The sequence below is a fragment of the Pyxicephalus adspersus genome, chromosome 5 (assembly GCF_032062135.1).
Source record: "Pyxicephalus adspersus chromosome 5, UCB_Pads_2.0, whole genome shotgun sequence".
Lineage (NCBI taxonomy): Eukaryota > Metazoa > Chordata > Amphibia > Anura > Pyxicephalidae > Pyxicephalus > Pyxicephalus adspersus.
Window position 1 is genome coordinate 108,258,140 of NC_092862.1, and position 20,694 is coordinate 108,278,833.

Here is a 20,694-nt window from a genome sequence, read left to right on the forward strand (position 1 = left end):
AGAATTTGATTAATAAAAACATTACTTTTTAACAATCCTATTCTCTGTTTCAAATAATGCATTAATCTGTGATTTTAGATAACAACCATCTTACACTCATCAAAGAAAGTATTATACAGTATGTCAGTTGCAGGAGAGAAAAGCTGTTTTTGTGTATTAAACAATACATTTATGTGTATTTATTAGTGTTTTTTTTTTCATTTTAGAGATAGAAGGGTTGAGGCTGTTTCAGACTTGCGGTTGACTAAAGCATTCTACCGCATGCTTATCCACATCCCCAACAGCTCCCATTCAATTGAATAGATGGCAGCACTGCAATCACACTCAACCTCCCTCAAATGCATGATGAAGTAGTTGTCAAATGCTGCATAGTACTAAAGAATAGAGGCACCTGGGACAGCAAGTCTGAAATGCCCCATACTCTTTGACAAGTTTTTAATGCTATTTGACCTCTTTGACACAAAGAAAGAAAAGCGGGAATCCAAAATTTAGAATTGTTTTGTGCCTTGATGGGTTAAATTAATTTTACCTCCTGTCCCAGTAACCCAAAATAAAGTCTGAACTTTTTACTAAAAAAGGTGAAATCCAGCCTTATCCTACCTCGAAATACCAGAAATACAGAAAAATACAAGGCAAATTTACATCATCCCAAAGTACCCTAAGCCAATCAGGGTCTTACATAATTTTAGGCATGGGGCCATGTTTAGCCAGCTTACATATAAAACAAAACATAAATATACTATTACTATTAAATATAAATATATCTATAGCTCATGGTACATATGATCAATATATTTATTTATTATCAATAGTTTTAAATATTGAACATTTGAGAAATTGTATCAACTTTTAATCAGCCACTGCTCTTTTCTTGAGAAACCCTTAGCAACCTTTTAAAGAACTCTGGTTGGCAAGGAATGCCATTTACAAAAGGTAAAGAAAGCTTAGTTGTGTCTTTGAGAAAAATTATAAATAATACTTAAACAACAAAATATAAATCATTTACAGAGCTAAGATAAAATCATCACTGCATTCTTTGAAACTTTTAATGGATTATGAATCAAAAGACAATACCCCGAATGCTGCAGGCAGCGAAACTCGAAATCTAAGGGCCCTTTGTAAATCAAAGGAAAGGTAGACTTTTTCACTGGCAGAATGGTTGGAAAAGTCACTTAATGTTCTGTTACAAACATCCACCTGATTTTAGTGAAAATAATTATTTTCATAACAAATGTAGAGAAAAAGAACTTTTTTTTTATAAATAAAGAAATAATATGTATAGAGGCTGAATATTCTATAGGTATCAAGTAGTTGTTGCACCTAATAGATGCAGCGGTAGGTATTCAGATACAGATCCCTGACCAAGCAGATGAAACATACAGACACTTATTATAATAATTAATATGTATTAATATTATTTTTATTATTATTATTATTATTATTATTAATAATAATATTATAAAAGAGTATTTTCTAAAGCACCAACATATTAGGCAGTGATGTACAATAAATAGGGGTTGCAAATGACAGACAGTGACACAGGAGGAGGAGAGGAGAAGAGCTTTCAATCTAAGCAGGTTTGCTTGATCACTCAGATTCTCCCATGATATCTTCTCCAGTCTTGGGAAGCTATATTAAATCAGCCTTTTGATTGAGCCTACCTCAATTTAAATTTAAAGAAAAGAATACTTAACGAGCACACAGAATACCTGTCCACAACTAAAATCTGCATATGACATCTACTACTCATGTCTTAAGCCCCGTCAGCCATTAGCCATGAACCCCTCTAGCACAGTTTTGCACCCACCCTTGCACCGCTCAGATCTGTCTGCAGTCTTGCACAGCTTAGCTTGACACTCTGACTTGCCTATGCAGCTCTGTAAAAAGAAATGCCCGCATAGGCAGGGGGATAGTTTACATTGAGATGGATCAGCTAGAGATTATTATTAATAATAAACAGGATTTATATAGCTCCAACATTTTATGCATACATATACCTTCCATGTTGGCCACACTGGTTGACAGGGTTTTTTTGTTTTTTTTTTAATATCATCCCAATACTTCATCTAATATATATTGTAATAAAGATTTTTTTTTGTTCTTTACCTTATGTAGTTTGCTCTTTTCAATAACTTCCTGGGCATGCTAACACCATATTTAACAGTTCATGTTTTCAACATTAGGTCCTGCCTTGACAGCCAAATTTCCACGCCTGAAAAATGGAAAAACTTTTAATTAACACATGTTTAGTAAAACAATTTACCTAGCAATACTAGGGAACAAATATCATCCATCATGTAATAATGTCAAACTTCAACAAAATTGTTTGATTAGTTTAAAATTCGCAATTCCCAGAAATCCTGATTTTGAAAAACAGGGTTGACTAGAACCCCACTAGGTGGGTAGGTTTTAGAGGTCCAGTGTGGCTTGTAAAAGCTTGTCAAATGTTAGCACATGTTAGTCATGTATCAAAATACAATGGGGGTGGGGGCTAGAACTATGAAAAGGAAACAATAGCATACTACGTATAGATAAGTATTTTATGATCATATAGGGTAAGTAAGCTAAATATCAGATAGCTGATCATTCTGAAATTCAGTGGTTGTGTTTGAAGGCCATTCTTCCAGTAACTTTTAAAATGTATGTATAGCCCAAACATTTAATATTTAATCTTATTTATTATATTTTAATATTTATTATAGAGGAGGATACAGTAAAAACCCTTTTTGCTTTCTGTGTCCCATTGGAAACATTTCCCTTAACTTCTTATCTTATCTGAAATGCAACACAAAGAAAGAGGAAATCTCTTTTGAAATTCTGAATTTCCCATTAGTTTCTTTACAATGTTTACCAGGATGGGGATTCTCCAGTGGGATTGCATACAAAAATTTGTACTTTATTTTATATTTTATATAATAATACTACTGTATTCAACATAGTCTACAGTATGCAGGTACAATGTTCAGTAATAAGTTATACAACTTCAACACAGGTTGTAAAGTTTAACACTTTGTAGTATTGGTTAGAAGAAAGTTTTAAACAATCGTTCATGACAATATTTAGGAGACACTTGTCCATAAAATTTATATTAGGTATAGCCCCAGGTAAAATGTTAAGGGCCTATACATATCTTCATAAAGGCATGTACAAATATATCTATTTGTCCTTTCAACATCCTGTAGATGCACATAATGCAGATAATAATAATAATATAGTATAAAATATTACAATTATATATATATATATATATATATATATATATATATATATTCATTCACCCATAGCTTTCATGTGTATACACAGCATGTATAAATAGAGCCATCATCTTAATACAACAATCTAGTTTGCATTCTAACCCACAGTCCTGCTGGTGTTCAGTCAGTCAAGCAGCAAAGCAGTCTACAAATGCAGTCCACCATTTAATATTTCCCTTCAAGATGCACACAGGCACACTGAGCCAGTGTCTCAGAAATGTGAAGCAGCCACTGAGCATTCATGTAGTAAAATGAATCCCGCTCTCTCCTAGCATCTTGCAAAAATCCATCTACAGTAGTTCACTTTTATGGATTTCTTTATTGCAGTTGACATGGGCTTGCCCTGGGGACAAACTTGCTGTTCCATAAAGATCCTTAAATAGGCACTTCTGATGAAACATTTAATCCCAGCACTAGTATCAAATTGCCGCTTCTGCCCATGATCGTAATGGCAAAAATCAGTTTGACAATTAATTAATTATATTTATGCCTATGTTTGGCTGTTTATTATGCATTCCAAAGTAGTTTAGTTGCCATGTTGTGCACTGAGTGCATTTCTCATTTATTTTTCCATTTATAAACGTTTAAAGAGATTTCCTTTCTTCAAGTGCTCAAGATCAAACATGCTATTCTGCCTTAGCACTTAGCATTCCCAGATCACATCACTTTCTTTTTATTTTAAAACTACATAGACCGCTAGAGAAAAAAAAAAAACAGCTAAGGTGAAAAAACATGTTTGAGCTCTGGAAGGAAAATACCTGGCTATTTACTGTGAACACCCAAATCAAGAGAACGCTATAGTGAAAACAGAACATTCTTCATTCAAATCATGAATTCTTTCTAAATTATCATTATGATACAGTACCAGCACCCTTTCAATAAAGCATGGTATTCTTAAAAAAATGGATCCTGTTTGAGATAACTAAAATACTAATTAAACATATAAACTTAAAACCTTCATTAGCAGATACATGCATATCAAGTACCCAACAACATCACAAACAGTGTTTTCTGCTGTATATTGACTAACTACCTAACTCAAAACACTGAAGAAGCAGAGCTGATTATTCTCAGAGAGAACACATTGAGAAGAAGTGGGAACACACCGAAATAAAATAGAAATAGGTAAGGCATCAAGAAAAAAATACACAAATATTCTAAACTTTGGTTCAGGGATAATGTCACATCTAGCTGTGGCTAAAGAAAGCAGCTGTTCCCTTGTAACTGGAAATATTCATTATTTTTTGGGGGGAACCATTGCAATCCTGCTGCCATATCGGACCCCATCCAACTGTGATTACACTTTTCTATCCACCCCAATAGTCAGAGCCAAGCAGGGAAGGGCAGGCATACTTCCCAGTTGCTGGTATGTGACACCAAATATCAGCTCCAGAGAAAGATGGGAAAGATTTGTCTACTTGACTTTGTATATAGTGGAAGAGTATCAACACTTGGGTGGGGAAATATAAGAAATAAAATAAATACATTTGTTAAACTGGCTATAGTGTGGGTAACATAAATTGATTATCAACTGAATGTTAGTCTGTACTCTCAATTCCAATTCTGTGGAATCTTTTTGGTACTTTTTTATATTGACATGTAATTTTTTTTTGCCCCTATGACATCATTACAGGGGCTGCAAAAGATCTAAAACTGTAACCCAGGAGAAGGACTTCAACGTCTCTACCAGTAACCAGTGACCAATTCAATCTCCTATCAGTGTTGGGAAGACTGGGACAAAATTGTTTACTGCTTTCCCAACACAGCATCCTATAGTTGTCAGCTGTTTTTGAGATAGGTGTTCAAAGAATTAGAAAAACTCTCCCTATTGTGTTAATAATGAACTGTGGGCAAACCCTAAACCTGTTCCATACTACCCTTCCTCTATGCTAAGCTTGTTTCCCAATCAGTCTCTGCAAGGCAACACAATAAATCCCAAACCTTGGCACCTTTGTATTTTGTCTGTGCTGTGCAGGCACGTTGTGTTACCATCTGAGTGAACATTCTCATAACCTCATTGTTCCATGATTTGCTGAACTGCTTTGTGTGTTCAAATGAGTAACAGTTTCACGGAGCAGAATTTCTTAACTAATAGCTCGTCCTCTCAAACACTGTACTGATTCACTGTATCAGCACATCGGCATTTTTGGATGGACTTCAATTGCATATAGGCCACCCCAGGCAATGCCCACACATTAAGCTGAGACTAAATGACTCATGAATCATATAGCAAATAAATGAAAGAAGAAGACAGGGATGTCCCAGATTGGAAGCTGGTTTGATCATTGCAATCCATCAGACAGAAAACGAGGTGGGCTCAGAATACCTGCTGCAGTTTCTAATGTTTGTTGTGTGGAAATTACAGTGTGCAAAGAAATGGGCTTAACCACTTTCAAGAATGAAAAGGACTTTCTACAAGTATGTAAAAAAGGGTAAGGCTGGAGTTTAGCTTTACACTGATCCCTGCAAAGAAACATTGTATACTCACTGCTCTTGCTGCCATTGCAACCTATCTCTGCAGCATAGAAGAGAAAAAGCTACAGAGGTCCTTGAGAATTCCATATTTATGGCAGTTTAGACTTCCTGGTGCCCTGTGTGGCTTGGAAATTCAATTTAAACCGTGTACTGTAGTGCTATCAATGATATCGGTAGAAAAGGCAGCTGGAATGGTACGTCCTCAGTAACTTATTTGCCTAAACAATTTAGTGCATCCTCAATCAAGGTTGTATGGCTATCAATGTAAGTCGCCAGTTTTACAATGATCACCAATGTAAAGCAGTCCTATACTGACTGTCCAGCTTTGATAGCCATGGCATAAATCTGTACATACTACAAGTTCTGTGCCTGGTTGCTTATAGTTTTTCCCTTTTTTTCCCTGTCCACATTTAGACTCATACCATAGAAGTGCCCTGGTGTCTGCATATGCCTGGTATACACTGTTCCTTTTCTTGTTTTCTATTTCAACATTACAATCATTTTTGCTATGCTGCACCTGAACAAGGTCATCCTAAAACAGCAGCTCCCTCTGTGATCAATCGTCCTTACATGACAGTTCAAATGAATGAGCACTTGAAGCCTGAACCGTTTCATAAAAACAATGTTATGCATCACTGTAAAGCCTATTTGTTCCATTGCCACCAGGGGTGTAACTGGAGGCCATTTTAATTTCTCACTGCGGCAAAGAAATTGTTATAGTTTAAGAGTGCTTTAAGTTAAAGTGTGACAAACAGTTAAGATTCAGCAATAAAAGGCGAACAAAGCAAAATGCTATGGTTGAGATGAAAAGAAACTTGTTCTTGTTCTCCATATTCAGAAATACAATGGAGCTAATTAAATAACCCAGTGCAAATAGTAACAATTTAATTTAACACATAAAGTGCGACACATAGTACATTCAGCAATTTACTACCATCAGGTTTGTGTTTGTTTGCCATGAGTTGTATTTGTTGTGTTTGCTGTTAGTTAGTACGGGTAGTCCCCGGGTTACATACGAGATACAGACTGTAGGTTTGTTCTTAAGTTGAATTTGTATGTAAGTCGGAACATGTACATTATTTTAATAAATACAATTAGGACAGACGTTTGTCTCAACATATTGTAAGGCAGTGTGGTGTCAGGTACTGTACAAAATCCTCAGTGTGAGTTTTTCACAAAGTAGAAAAAAAAAAAGAAAACTATATGGAGCCTAGACACGGAGTAAGCTGTGCTTTGATATGCAAAAAGAAACTGCAGAGTTTGTCCTGGTTATTAAAGAGTTACAGGAGCCAGCAGAATAGAAAAAGACTTCTTTTGCAAGTCATGAAAACCACCCCCTCTCCCTATCAAGCCTCTGTCCTGCACACTAACATGAAGGGAAGTCCTGTTTGTATCCGTTTCCATCTGTATGTTGGATGTCCTTAACTTGGGGATTACCTGTATAGTGTTTCTTGAGGTGTGGGGCAAGTCATTTAGCTCCCTGGTAGTTTTCATTTAAGATGTTGTTCAGCAAAGAACAGGGTAATATTCAAGATAACCGTATCATTGAATGTGTTCTGGTACCGCAAGCAATACAGGGGGTATTGTATTTGTATAATGTAAATATACATCTCCCTCAATTCTCTATTTACTGGTCTAGTAGGTATTAGAGGTTAGTAGAAGTAAAACTGAGCCTAGATCTAAACCAACATAGAGAAGTATACCAGTCCCAATGACCAGATTTTATTTTAGAACTGGTTCAGTCCTGTCCTAGGATCAAGTGATTCCTTGTGGCTCCTGGTGGCTGGCACCTTGCCACCTGGCCACTCTGCTAGACAGATGCATTTCCTTCGCCCTTATTTTGAAAAATGCCCAAATAAATGTTTGCCCACATGGATAGTTTTAGAATCTTAAACGCACTTTTATGCACTGCCCCAGAAGTAAAATAAGCTACAAATAAAAATGAGAAAAAGAGCAAAAAAGTGTATTCTTATGCTGGATTTAAAGATCTGAACACGCAGCTTTTACAACTGAACCCTGGAAATAATGGCCCTTTATAAATAACAAAATCAATATAACAAAATAAAACCTCATATCTGCTCATAGACATATGTTTTAAAATGTGAAAGACAAACTGTTCCTGTGGTCTCAACTGTATTCTGTGTCCAGCAAAACACAAGGTCAGGGTATTCTAATTTTTTAACAAGCAAACCCATTGCCCCCTATCTTTTATCAGCCTCAAATTAGTTTCATTTGTAGAAAGTGCTCAGTGGGAACAGAATGAACTAAAAGGCTATTGAATAAAAAGTACAAACAGAAAACATTGTGGCCAAAACACAAACCTGACTATGCAGAGAAAAACAAACATCAAGCAAGGGAAGGAAAATGACAGTTTAACAAGTTTTTGAGCAGAATATGATTTAATAGTAGGAGCGAGGAATATAGAAGAAGTAGAGGTTTTAGCAGATTCAGATGGATGCCAACTGCAACAGTAATGTACAAAAAATGAGTGTGCTTCAATAGGCCACATTCCAACTAACTCAGCTTTATGTTAACTGAAAAAAATGGAGGAGGTCTTCTTACTGCAGAGGCAAAGGCCTTCTGTTAATTATGTACAATCAGTGGCAGACATAGACAACAGAAGGCCATTGAGCAAAATTGACTTGTGCACCACCCCCCCCCCCGAAAAATCTCCCAATATCTATCTTTATTTCTCCCTCTCTCTTTTCCACTTTTTTGCTATTCTCTCTCTCTCTCTCTCTTTTTACCCCCTTTCTATATCTCTTCCTCACTTTTTTTTCTCTTTCAACCCTTCCTCCTCCTGCCTGCAGGTCTGTCTGTGCAGGGCTCTGGGGGCGTGCAGTTCTTAGCCAGCAGGGGCCCCAGCAGCAGCTCACATGGTCCTTGCCTGCAAGCCTGCCGTGACTTGACAGCCTGAAGTGTGCACCCCGAAAAAAAATGGGCCCTAAAATAGGGTTCTACAGCATCAATCTGCATGGCCACACTGTCATTTCATTTAATGTCACCGTCACTCCAGGCCCCAGTACATGAATGAACATAAATATTACACCCCTACATCTATTACATAATATAAGAAAATATCAGGGACACTAAGCCTGATTTATGAAAGCTCTCCAAAACTAGAGAAGTTAGACTATCATAAAAAAACCTTGGTGATCCAGCAAACCTGGAATGGATTTGTTAAAAGTTGTTCACTATTAGTTGACAAATGTTTTCAGTCCTCAACCAGATCCATTTCAGGTTTGCTTGATGACCCATGTTCTCCTATGATATTCTATGTTCTCCAGAATTGGAGATTTTTTTTATAAATCCCACTGTTAGGACTCCTTTATTCTCTTGATTTGAATTAAAATGTTTACTAAACACCATCTAATGCTATATCTACAATTCTTGTCATACAACATATTGTAAACCACAACACCCATGTAGACTTGGAAATAATGCAAGTAGTCAATAAAATTTACAAAGGTGATTACATCTCACTTAAACCTACATTACCTTTTTTTTCATAAAAGTAGAATAGACCTGTAAATTTGCTAAGCTGATAAACGCGTGTGCCGAAAGTACCAATGTGAATTCATTTCTAAAACCATATACAAGAAAACAGGGCAGGATTAAAGTGCAAAATGGAGAGAAAAACTCCAGGTCCAGTTAATCTTTTATAGTTAGACATAGAAGGCAGTTTTATATAGAAGCAGAATTAGTAGCAAACAATCCTATAAAAAGATTTGATCTGCATAGCTCCCTAAAACCTCCACTTCTCATACACCAAAGCCTTAAAAAGTCCATTCACTTGCTTTGCTGTATTTAATCCCAATGATATGTACTGTATGATGACTTAAAAAAGACTTATACACGTTGCAATAAAGTGTTATAATAATAGGATTATCCAGATTATTTTGTTAAAGTATGCGTTTTTCATGTTCACTGTTAAGAGATATACGCTCTTAACGTAAAAAACATAACATAAGAACATTTTTGTTCTTTTTGTGGTGTCTTCAAAAACATTTTTATAACAAAATCTCAATTACATAATATATATATATATATATATACATATATTGTGACACCAAGGCAGGATTGGAGGTGGAAGGGAGATATTTTTGTCCAGAATTCCCATGTGAAGTAGCAGGTGGAAGACTCTCACCTGTGAAGTAAATAATGAAGCACTGAGGGTGGGGATATAACATAGAGCCAGGAGCTCAGTCAGTAGCTCTGCTTGGAGAGACACAGACAGGGGCTCTGTGTGAGGGAGCTCTGTGGAGAAACACAGACAGGGGTTCTGTGTGAGGGAGCTCTGCTTGGAGACACAGACAGTCAGTCTGTGTGAGGGAGCTCTGCTAAGAGACTCAGAAAGTCGGTCTGGGTGAGTGAGCTCAAGTCGGTCTGTGTGATTGAGCTCAAAAGTGAGTAGAAGGTTGATGAAAGCTTGGTTTTGAGCTGACAGGGAGAAGCCCTCCAGCTGATAGACAGGGACGTCTGATGTATAGTAAGTGCCGGACAGGCAAGGTTTTCTTTTGCTGTTTTGTTATTTTATCTGCAACCTTCAAATAAACCTGGCTACAAGTCAGCTTAAAACTGATACCTCGGTGTGGGATCTGAATTGGGTGAACCAGACAAGTGTCCTTTGACCCCAGCAAAGGCGATCCTGAGCATAACCCCTCACAATATATAAATAAATATATATATATATATATATATATATATTTTTTTTTTTAAATAGCATTAATTCAAAAATGCATTCAGAAAAAAAATAATAAAACATTAGTAAAAAAATATGAGTATGTATTTAATTCCATTGGAAAACAGAAAATGTACATTTAATTGTGGAGAATATCTTGTTTTACTACAACTCCCTGAAAATTGTATTGGTACCTATGTCTTTATGTCTGTGAATGAGGTGGTCTGTCCTAAATCCTTCACAGACGGAATCTATGAGATCAAACCAGCCACTTTCTGTTCATGCTAGAGAACAAGTTTTCAAAGGTATATTAGGTAATGCTGGCTATGCATCATTTTTATTACTGAAATCTAATAAGCTTTGATTAAAGAAATACATTTGGAAAACAAACACTGTGTTTAATAGAAACCAGACTCTGTTATCTGAACTTTACGACTGCTTTCTTCTACACTTGATCACTAAAGTGTTCTACAATAAAGACTCATAATTCCTACACGTAAATAGGATAAATCACCAAAAAATCAATTGTGCAGTTGTCTTCTTTTAGCAATTTGCTAGCACAAATATTCTATGTATCAGATCTTTAAAATGTTCTCACCTGAAAATGCTTTCATTTATCTTCTTTATTAAACAACCATGAGATGACTAGCAATCTTTTATTCAAAAACTGCAAATAGGAAAATTCCAAGAAATTTTGAGGCATTACATTTCTTGCAAGAGTCAATGTATTTCAGAGCATAATTAATAAAAATATTTTTAATTAGCTAATAGAGCCAGCACTGTATAGAGCTGTTGGACAACTTTTATACAAACTGCCATATGGACGTTAATTGTTGTCCCAGGGGAACTAACATTACTTAACATCATGTGCACCAACTTTATAGGGACAGATAAACTTTTATTTTATTGTTTTATAAATATTTATCCAAACTGAAAAAAAAGACTGACTGTTAAGTATAATATCGTTATCAGAAGCAAATAGCAGTGTGGGGATTAAAGCTAGCAATAACAGGTCTTTTATTTGTCACAGGGAACATCCAAATGATAGCCAATAAACTAGAAGGGAAAAAACAAGTATCAGCATAAACTCCACATATATGTCCACTAGCAGGGTATCATTTCTTGTTGGGACTTCTATAAACTGTAACATAAAGCTATATTGTAATAAATTCATACATTTCTTCCCTTTCAATGTCATGGTAGTTAAAATCTCCCATGATTAAAACATTTCCAGATTTTGCAGCATTTTCTATCTGTGCTAGAAGTTGATTCTCTATTTCTTCCTTAGCAATGGGGGGCCTATAGCAGACTCCAATAATTACCTGTGCATTGTGAATCCCTACATTCAACTCCACCCATAATGCCTCAACCTCATCACATGCTTCATCATCAATTTCACATTCACTTTCAGATCACTTCTCACATACAGATACCTCCATCCTTTCGTTTGACTCTGTCTTTACGAAAGTGAGTATAACCAGGAATATTGACAGCCCAGTCATGTGAAGAACAAAGCCAGTATTCAGCAATGCCAACTAAGTCATAATGCTCTTTATTCATTAAGGCTTCCAAACTCCCCTATTTTGTTTGCCAGACTTCTAGCATTGGTAAACAGGCTCTTTAAACCATTGCTGCATTTACCAGCACTGTTTGCCAAATCCTTTTGTGTTTCGGTATAACTAGTACTGCACAATCCTATGTTTGTGTGTAACATGGGAAACTCCTTATATATATCCATAACCCTCCAACAATCCCCAATCCACCCTCCACTAGTGACTGACCCGATGTAGTAACATGATACCTAGCCAATATCCCCAAGCATATTATACATAAAAATGTGTTTAATATATAAAATTGTCTTTTGTCCTCAAAAAAGTGCAAGTAAAGTGCCCACAAACCATGGAGGGTACTAAATATTAAATGTAAATGGGATAGGAAAGTAAAAAGAGACCAGGGCAGACTCAAACATAGATAGCTCCACACAATTTTTGGTAGTGGTCATTTTATCTGGGGATGCGTTTAATTGGCAGACAATGATCTGCTTTCCAAATCATTCAATTGGTATTTTGAAGTTAGGGGGATTAGCATTGGGTTTTCCTTGATAGGATAGGAAGCCCCCCCCACACACACAAACACACACATATATATATGTGTGTGTTTGTGTGTAGTAACATTTTTAGGTTATAAAATTGCAGTGGTTTTTCTTTGAAATAAAAGGTGTTGAAGCCAACCAAAGCAGCGTTATAGTCTGTCTGTTCACCTCTGCTGGTCAGTTTTGTCTGCATCTAAATATGAAAACGTGCAGTGTGCATCTAAAAACATTTTCAGTGTCACCAAAAAAAAAACCCTGGCTTCTGGCTAGGATATCCTTCAGTAAATGTAATTTACCTTTTTTGGGGCAACGAAGGGTTTCCTTAGAAAACACCAGTGCAATTGTAACCATGAGAACAAGTGGAGTGTTACAGAACATTTAATACAAAATTCACTGTCATGAACTTGGATCATCTCATAACCCGAGTATTGAAAGCAATAAATGTGTTGATGGTATTCTTTAAAAAAAATATATATACTTGTGCTTTTATTAAAAAAGGATAAAACAATCCATAAATTTCAAAGGCGCAAGGAATAAATTAGCATTGTTCAGGAACATCACCATAAATCATTTTAAGGTGGTTTCTATTGTTTGTCTAACTTTCACAACGCAGTTTGTAAGCTCTGGAAAAGAGCACTGATGATTAACAGCCTCCTGTTGGGTTCCAAGAGATGAAAAAAAAATCATGTTTTCAAGCTCAGATCTCAAGTAAAGTAGGAGTGCATGGACTTTTAGGCAAAGCTAGATTAAAAGAGGAGGAGAGGTGACATTGGTATCACCCAGAGTCATTAATAATATTGAGCAATAAATCAAAGCTTTAGACAGAACAAAGACGAGCGCAGCAAACAAACAAGGGATACACACAGAACTGTGGAAAGATAGGACAAAACTCTTGAAAGCAACAATTGGGATGGCACTGCCAATAAAATGCAATTGATTTATGGATGCATTTAATTCTGAGAATCACAGAAGGTTGATACGGTTCACACATGATGGCAAAATGTGCTTTACATGCCACACGTGACTGTAATGGCAATCAAGTGCTTTTACTAATGTCAATACTTACTAAAAGTACTTTCTAAACATCTGAATAAATTAATTATAAAAAAAGTTTGGGATAATTTACTTTATTTGACATGGTCATTGTAGAAGTTAATGTTTAGTATTTTTCACCATTCGCATACTAGTACTAACTTTAAAGTATGGTCATAGTTAAGCATAATTAAACAAATGAAAATCAGGAAAAAAGAATAAAAAGTCTCTTTAATTGCAGTGGTTCCTGCTGCATTAGTAAAATTTTCTAACAGGCAAAAAACTTCAATGAGAAAGTCAGCCCTTTAACATGTCCCTTCTAACAAACTGCACTTTGCTATTGGTCAGTGAGACTGCAATAGATTGATTGATCAATGTCAAGGCACAGGGGACCAGAGAGAACAGACTACTGAGATTTTATAGACTAAAATGCTATCTGCATATTAGAATACTTCAAGTTTTAGGGCTCCCAGAGTGCTCCTGAGTATAACTCAAGGATTGTGCAGGCACCTACTTAAAATGACTAAATTTAACTCATGAGGACAGTTAAGTGGTTTTTAATTTCATACAGATTTATTTTATTGCCAGACTTTTTTGTCTATCATATCTATATGATGCTGGAAAACTTTTTTTAACTAGCACAAGCTAGGTCATGTACTTTTTCAATGCTGTGTGAAATAATACTATTTAACTATTTAAATATATTCATTATTTTAGTATAAGTACTTACTGGTGAACTTTAACTAATAATCTCATAAAAATGACATTATGGTTTCCCAATTTTGTAATTGAGAATCAGTAAACCTGGCTTTTCTGAACATGAAGTTGGGATTTCATTGGTGGGATTTTATGCAGAAACTTCAAGACAAATTCCAACAGAGAAATAAGTAAAAAAAAATATTTATTATAGTGCCCATTTAAAACATAGTGCACCTAAAACGCATCTTTTCAAACTTGCCTACACATCTTCTGTCTCTTAAAACCTTAATACTTCCCACCATTCCATATCCCTCCGCCTTTTGTATGTTGCTTCCCCACATCCTAGATTGCAAACTCCTTTGGGCAGCGTTTATTCCTCCTCCTGTGTCACTGTCTGTGTCTGTATTTGCAACCCCTATTTAATGTACAGCCCTGCATATTATGTTGACGCTATATAAATACTGTTTATTAATAGTATTAATAATAATATATGGGAATAATATATATAGTGGTGCTTGCAAGTTTGTGAATTATTTACAATTTTCAGTATTTTTATTTTTTCCAAATGCGACCTAAAGCATAATCTAACTTTTAAAAAAGTCCTGAAAGTAGATGAAGAGAACCTGGTTGAACAAATGAAATGACAAAAATATTCTTACATATATTTTTTTTATGTATTATATATATATATATATATATATATATATATATATATATATATATATAATTATATTTGGTCCTGTATTTATAGCTACAAAAACATCCAGTAACATATAGCATATCTGACAAGGGTTAATCCTGAAATTAGAATTTTGTGTGACATTTGGAGTAACTCTTGATCATTCCTGAACATCTCAGAGTAATTTATTCCATATAGAACAGCTTCAGCTGTTGGATGTTGGTGGGTTTCCTCACATAAACCACTTACTATGGGTCCTCCACAACATTTCCGCTGGATTAAGGTCAGGACTTTGACATGGCCACTCCAGAACATTCAGTTTATTCTTTTGTAAACTATTCCTTTGTGGAATGACTTGTGTGTTTAGGATTGTTGTCTTGCTACATGACCCTTTAGAATTATCTGGTATAGTTCAGAACTAATTCTTCCATCAATGATGACAAACCATCTAGGCCCACATGTGACAAAACAGGCCCATACCAGAACACTCCCACCACCATGTTTCTCAAACATGATACGGGTCTTATGCTGTATTGCAGTGTTTTTCCTTCTCCAAATGTAACTTTTCTCATGTAAGCCAAAAAGTTCTGGCTTCATCCATCCACAAAACATTCTTCTGATAGTCTTCTGGTTTGTCCACATGATCTTAAAGTGAACTAAAACTCAAAAGTTTTACTTACAATAAAAGGATAGACAACGCTTTTATATAAAGTAAAAATTGCCTTTAAAAAAAAAAAGGGTGCTACACCTCCCCCCTTTGTCTTTATTGACGTGGCGATCAAGACTGAATGGGAGTGCAGAGCCTTCCGGGATACATACGTCACACATTCCGGGAGGCTTTGGCTGCTCCTTCTGCACATGCCCGATTTGGTGTTGTATGTGTGATCAGGCTTTACTGAATCCCCATTCTTTAAATAAAACAGTGTCTCTCACTTATACCTGATTGTTTGTTTAATTTGTTAAATTAGGTTTTTTTCATCTACTTTTAGGAGTTGTTTGAAAATCCGATGATGTTTTCGGTCACTTTCAAATAAAATTTATCAAATTTTAAAGGGTTTACAAACTCCCAAGCACCACTACTATATATTAGTGTTCCCCCAGCCCCTTTTAGCTGGCTGTGGTTACTGATGAGTTGGGTCACAATACAGGGGCTACCACCCGCTTACAATTTCTTCCCAACCAGCATAAAAAAAATTCTGGCTTGAACATTGTATATATATATATATATATATATATATATATATATTAATTAATTAAAGGCTGAAGCTGCCATTGTAGCAAATGTAGGTTCGGAGACCTTAAGACCGCAGGCATGAGCTCATTGGGCTTTGAATCTTTATTGGTAATGACCAAAATCATTCTGGAATATTATGGTAAACTGTGCTAAAGGTACATTATGGTAAATTTAATACAAAATATAATTAAATATAAATATGAATTTATTGAAAAAGTAATAAACTGAACATCAGTTAAAAAATCTGTCTTGAAGCCCCATTTAATTGGTACAGCACCATTTAAACTGGTAGTCAGAGGGGCAGAATACAAAGCAAATGTGGAATTTACTTTTTAAACTGTGTATTTTGCTTATAGGAGGTGACAGCATGTGTTTATTTACATTAATGACCTGCCCTTCACTGTCTAATCATAAGCTGGGGTGGGACCATGCCGTATTTAATAACCTTCCTGTAGTTTGTAAGAAGGTCCATGGCCCAAATATTCTGTGGCACAGAGGTGTCTAGGTGCAATCTTGCAGCAGGTATAACAGGTTTGCATATATGTATTTCACTTGTGTTTAACTGTTTCCCAGAAGCACATGCTGTGTTACTAGCTGATGACTTACACCCTTTTAATAAATCATCTCCAAAGTTCTTTCCTCCAAATCTGGTCCATAGGCTAAAATTCGTAAATTCACAGCGTTTCAAGTTTAATGGTTATGCATAAAAATGCTAAGCAAGTACAGGTGTTAAGCAGATTTAAAATTTTACCTCCACTAAAACATATTTACTACAGCTCCCAAACGGTTGTCCATATACCAAATTCCCCAATAAAATGTTTCTAAAGCAGCATGTGACAGGTCTGGCTATAAATGTCAGCCATAGTCTAAAGTACCGTAATTCTAACTACTTCATCTTTCATACCATATGAGCTTATAATATTCCTATTGTAATATTATCTGAGAAGTAATGAAAATATGTATATTCCCATGTAGATTTATTGCTGTATAAAGCAGCAGGAATTGCTCCTTCCTATCAAAATTCAAAGCATCTCACGTACCTGCCTGCATCATCTATAACATTGCTGAGCAGGGGAATGGAGTCACAACAATGAATAGGAAGCGTTTCTTGTGATGTGATGATGTAATGAAGTCGTTGGGGATGATTTACACTTCTCTGTTACGGTTCACAGGAGCTTACATTTGCTCACGGTCTCCCGCTTCATTCTAACATAACTCCTTTCTTATTTTGATTTTATAATATTATAAACTCTTCACTTGCAGTAATCAGGTAGATTTACTCTGTCGAGCAAGTAATAATTCTACTTTATTACAGCTTTTGTTGGGAATTGTTTTATTGTGCGGAGTTCAGAGGATAATTCACCAAACATTCCAATACAGAAGCTATGAAACATTAATGTAGCTGCTCTAAGCTGCATATCAAAGAATGGCTAAGGACTCAGCTGCTCTGGGTGAGGGCCCACACACATCTATTGTTACTTGTAAATTCTCATTCAAATAAGTATACTGTCTGCAGCATATGCACCCACAATATATGTTTCCTGCCTGACCTGAAAGATCAAAGCAGCTAACACAAAAAAAGTATGTAGCATGCTTGTTTGCACTGACTTGATTTTGGACCCTTTTACTGGTGTTTTTAAAGGAATGTCAACTTAACAAGGAAAATCAATTTAAACTGCTTATGCCAATAGGAAAGATTTGTTAGTATGCAAAGTCATAAAGACACTCCATTTCCCTAATATTTTAAAATAAATATTTATTAGTCGCAGCTTGACATTTAGAAGGCCACCAGATTGTGACTTTTAGCTAAATAATTCTGCGTTGCTTTTTTAAATTAGATAATATTAACATCTAATAATTACTAAAACTTGTGTCATCATTTTAATAGCACATGCAACAAAGTTTCATCAAACTATTAGGAAGCTATTCACATGTTCTTTCAAACCATGGTAACCCTCACATTTGTGGTTAAGGGTATGAAAATGTTTGTATTAGTATGAGTTATGGAGAAAGAAGTTGAGAATGGGGAAAGAGGAAGCAGTGTCAGGACAAATTGAGGATGGGGGATTACCAAAAACAAATTAATAATATGGTAAATAAAGCTTAGTAGCTCAAAAAACAGAACAATAAACAATCCTACTGTAGTTAAAAACCCCTCTTAAGGAAATATATATATCTTTATATTACATAGAAAATAATATATTATAAATATATTTTTAGTAAGCTAAATTTGAACAAACAGGGTGTAACAAAAGGGGATCATTTAAATTATTTTGGTACATAAAACAGGACAAATCCTACAATTGTCAAAGGGGCAAAAGGGTTCAATAATAGGGAGCTTTATGGCTACATCATAAACTGTTAAAATATCCAAATGTAAATCTAGATTCTGCATCAAACATGAATCCAATACAAATAAAATGTATTCAGGATAAGTAGTTATCCAAAAAGGGCTTTTCCATCCCAACATGTTTCGCTGATGTGCGCGCTTCTTCAGGGGATGAATGAAAAGCATGTACCACCTTACGGATGCTCATAAACAATATGGTATAGAAAAAAGCCAGAAGATATGGAAAACAAACCCGTATGGGAGAGGTAGGATGCAGTCCAAAATAAGCAATAATTTGCCTTAAAAACCCTACTTTCCTTGGTATTTTTTCATGTTGATTAATCCTAGGGTTGGCAACTGGGCTAGAATTTAGGCCTATAATTTACTGAACTTTCACCAGATAAAGATACCATTGTTTGTTCTTAAATAAATGTCCAAAACAAACCAGTGCCTATTTTTGTTGCATGTTTTAACGATTTATGATGTAGCCATTAAACTCCCAAATTTTGAACCCTCTTTTCCAATTTTAGGGTTTGTCCTGTTTTTCTGTACGTGATTTATACAGGGAGGTGGCAATGTAAAATGTGTCCCAGATACATGGGGAGCTTTCTCCATCTTACATCAATACTTAAATTATTCTTTTGGCGTAAAGCAAAACTGTATTTTAAAAATTAAATTAACACATTAATAGCTTAATTCACAAAAATACATTACATGCAGAATTTTCATGCGTGTGTGCTATATAAGTGCGTGTTATATTTATTTTATTTGTATACATTAATTTTATTTGAAACAGATTCTTGGAAACAACAAAATCCAGCTAAACTTGCTCCTTACACACTTTATATATTGACAAACTGCATGCTATTTTATATAAATAGAGGTACTTTTGTGTTTAATAGGGATGAGCGAGAATGCCTCTGGGATGAGTGAGAATACCTCTGGGATGAGTGAGAATGCCTCTGGCATTCTCGCGAAAATTGCCTCGAACTTCCAATGGTTCTGCGTAATTTCGGCAAACCATTTCGAGAAACCATCGGAAGATCGAGAAAATTATAACGGGAAGATTCACAGGGGATTCACAGCATTGAGAACAGTGTGTGATCCCCGGGCACTAGAGGTTAATTAACGTCCAGTGCCCGGGGATAGCAGTGGAACTGCCATGGCTGCATTCATTGAAAACATCTCCGGGTACTACAGGTTAATTAACCTCTACTGTACGCAGTGGAACTGCAGAAGAGCTCTCAATGGAGAAACTCCATTCAGAGTTCTTTTGCAGTTCCATTGCGATCCCAGGGCACTAGAAGTTATTTAACCTCTAGTGGCCTGGGATCGCAGTGGATTCTCAGAGCTGCAATCATTCTTGCAGCCCTGGGAATCCTGTTTGCGATCCCCGGCACTAAAGGTTAAATGGGGAAAAGTCTCTCCTCAGCCAATCAGAGAGCACTAGAGGTTTTGAATGAGGAAACTTGTAACCCATTTAACCTCCAGTGCTGGGGATCACACACTGAGCTGATCAATGAATGCAGCCGGTGCTGGATAAACCCCAACCCAGGTTTACCCACGATAGTTTATCTTCTCCAGTCATAGAGAGCTTTAACAAAGCAGGCCCAAAGTGTAATAACACTGGGGAACAATTTTAAACACCTTTTTTGTTGACTTCAATTTTTAAGCTTATTTACACTAAAATAGGTATGCTGATTCTGAAAGTTCAGTTATTTTTATTCTATCACGTCAGGTTTTTTCTCTACCGCTTATATTAACGTGATTACTTTAGCATGGATTTGTATAGGCTCTTCATTTACACGCAAGACAGTGTGGTCAGAGGTTGTGAGTAAGTAAGTGAATAAGCAAAATTTACTTTTCTACTTACACATGTATTTCCTTTCTTTCAGATCATTTCTGGCTCTGCTGTTTCTCGTCGTAAGTGCCTAAAAAACCCTGATTCATTTTGTTATATCTGTTTCACCATTCCCAGTCAAAGGGCGAACATCAGCACATATGTAGAGCAAGCCTATTTGGCAGATTTAAAAGTTAAACTTGGTGATCAAGATAAGTCTTGGGCCCCTCATAAGGGGTGCAAACAGTGTGTCCAGGGTTTACGGATGTGGACAAAGGGAAAACGTGATAAGATGCCATTTGATATATCTATCATTTGGCAAAAGCCAGGAAATCATTTTAGTGACTTTTACTTTTGTATAGTGAAAACTTCAGGATAT

The 20,694-nt window shown here is 35.8% G+C and overlaps 1 protein-coding gene across 1 annotated transcript in view; it reads right to left on the reverse strand.

Moving 5' to 3' along the window:
- Window positions 1-20,694, reverse strand: part of RARB (retinoic acid receptor beta) — a 400,124-nt gene that overhangs the window by 272,889 nt on the left and 106,541 nt on the right. Inside the window, exon 2 of the mRNA XM_072412402.1 lies at window positions 2,107-2,212. The gene's annotated coding sequence lies outside the window, so the exon portion shown is untranslated. The remainder of the gene's footprint in view (window positions 1-2,106; window positions 2,213-20,694) is intronic.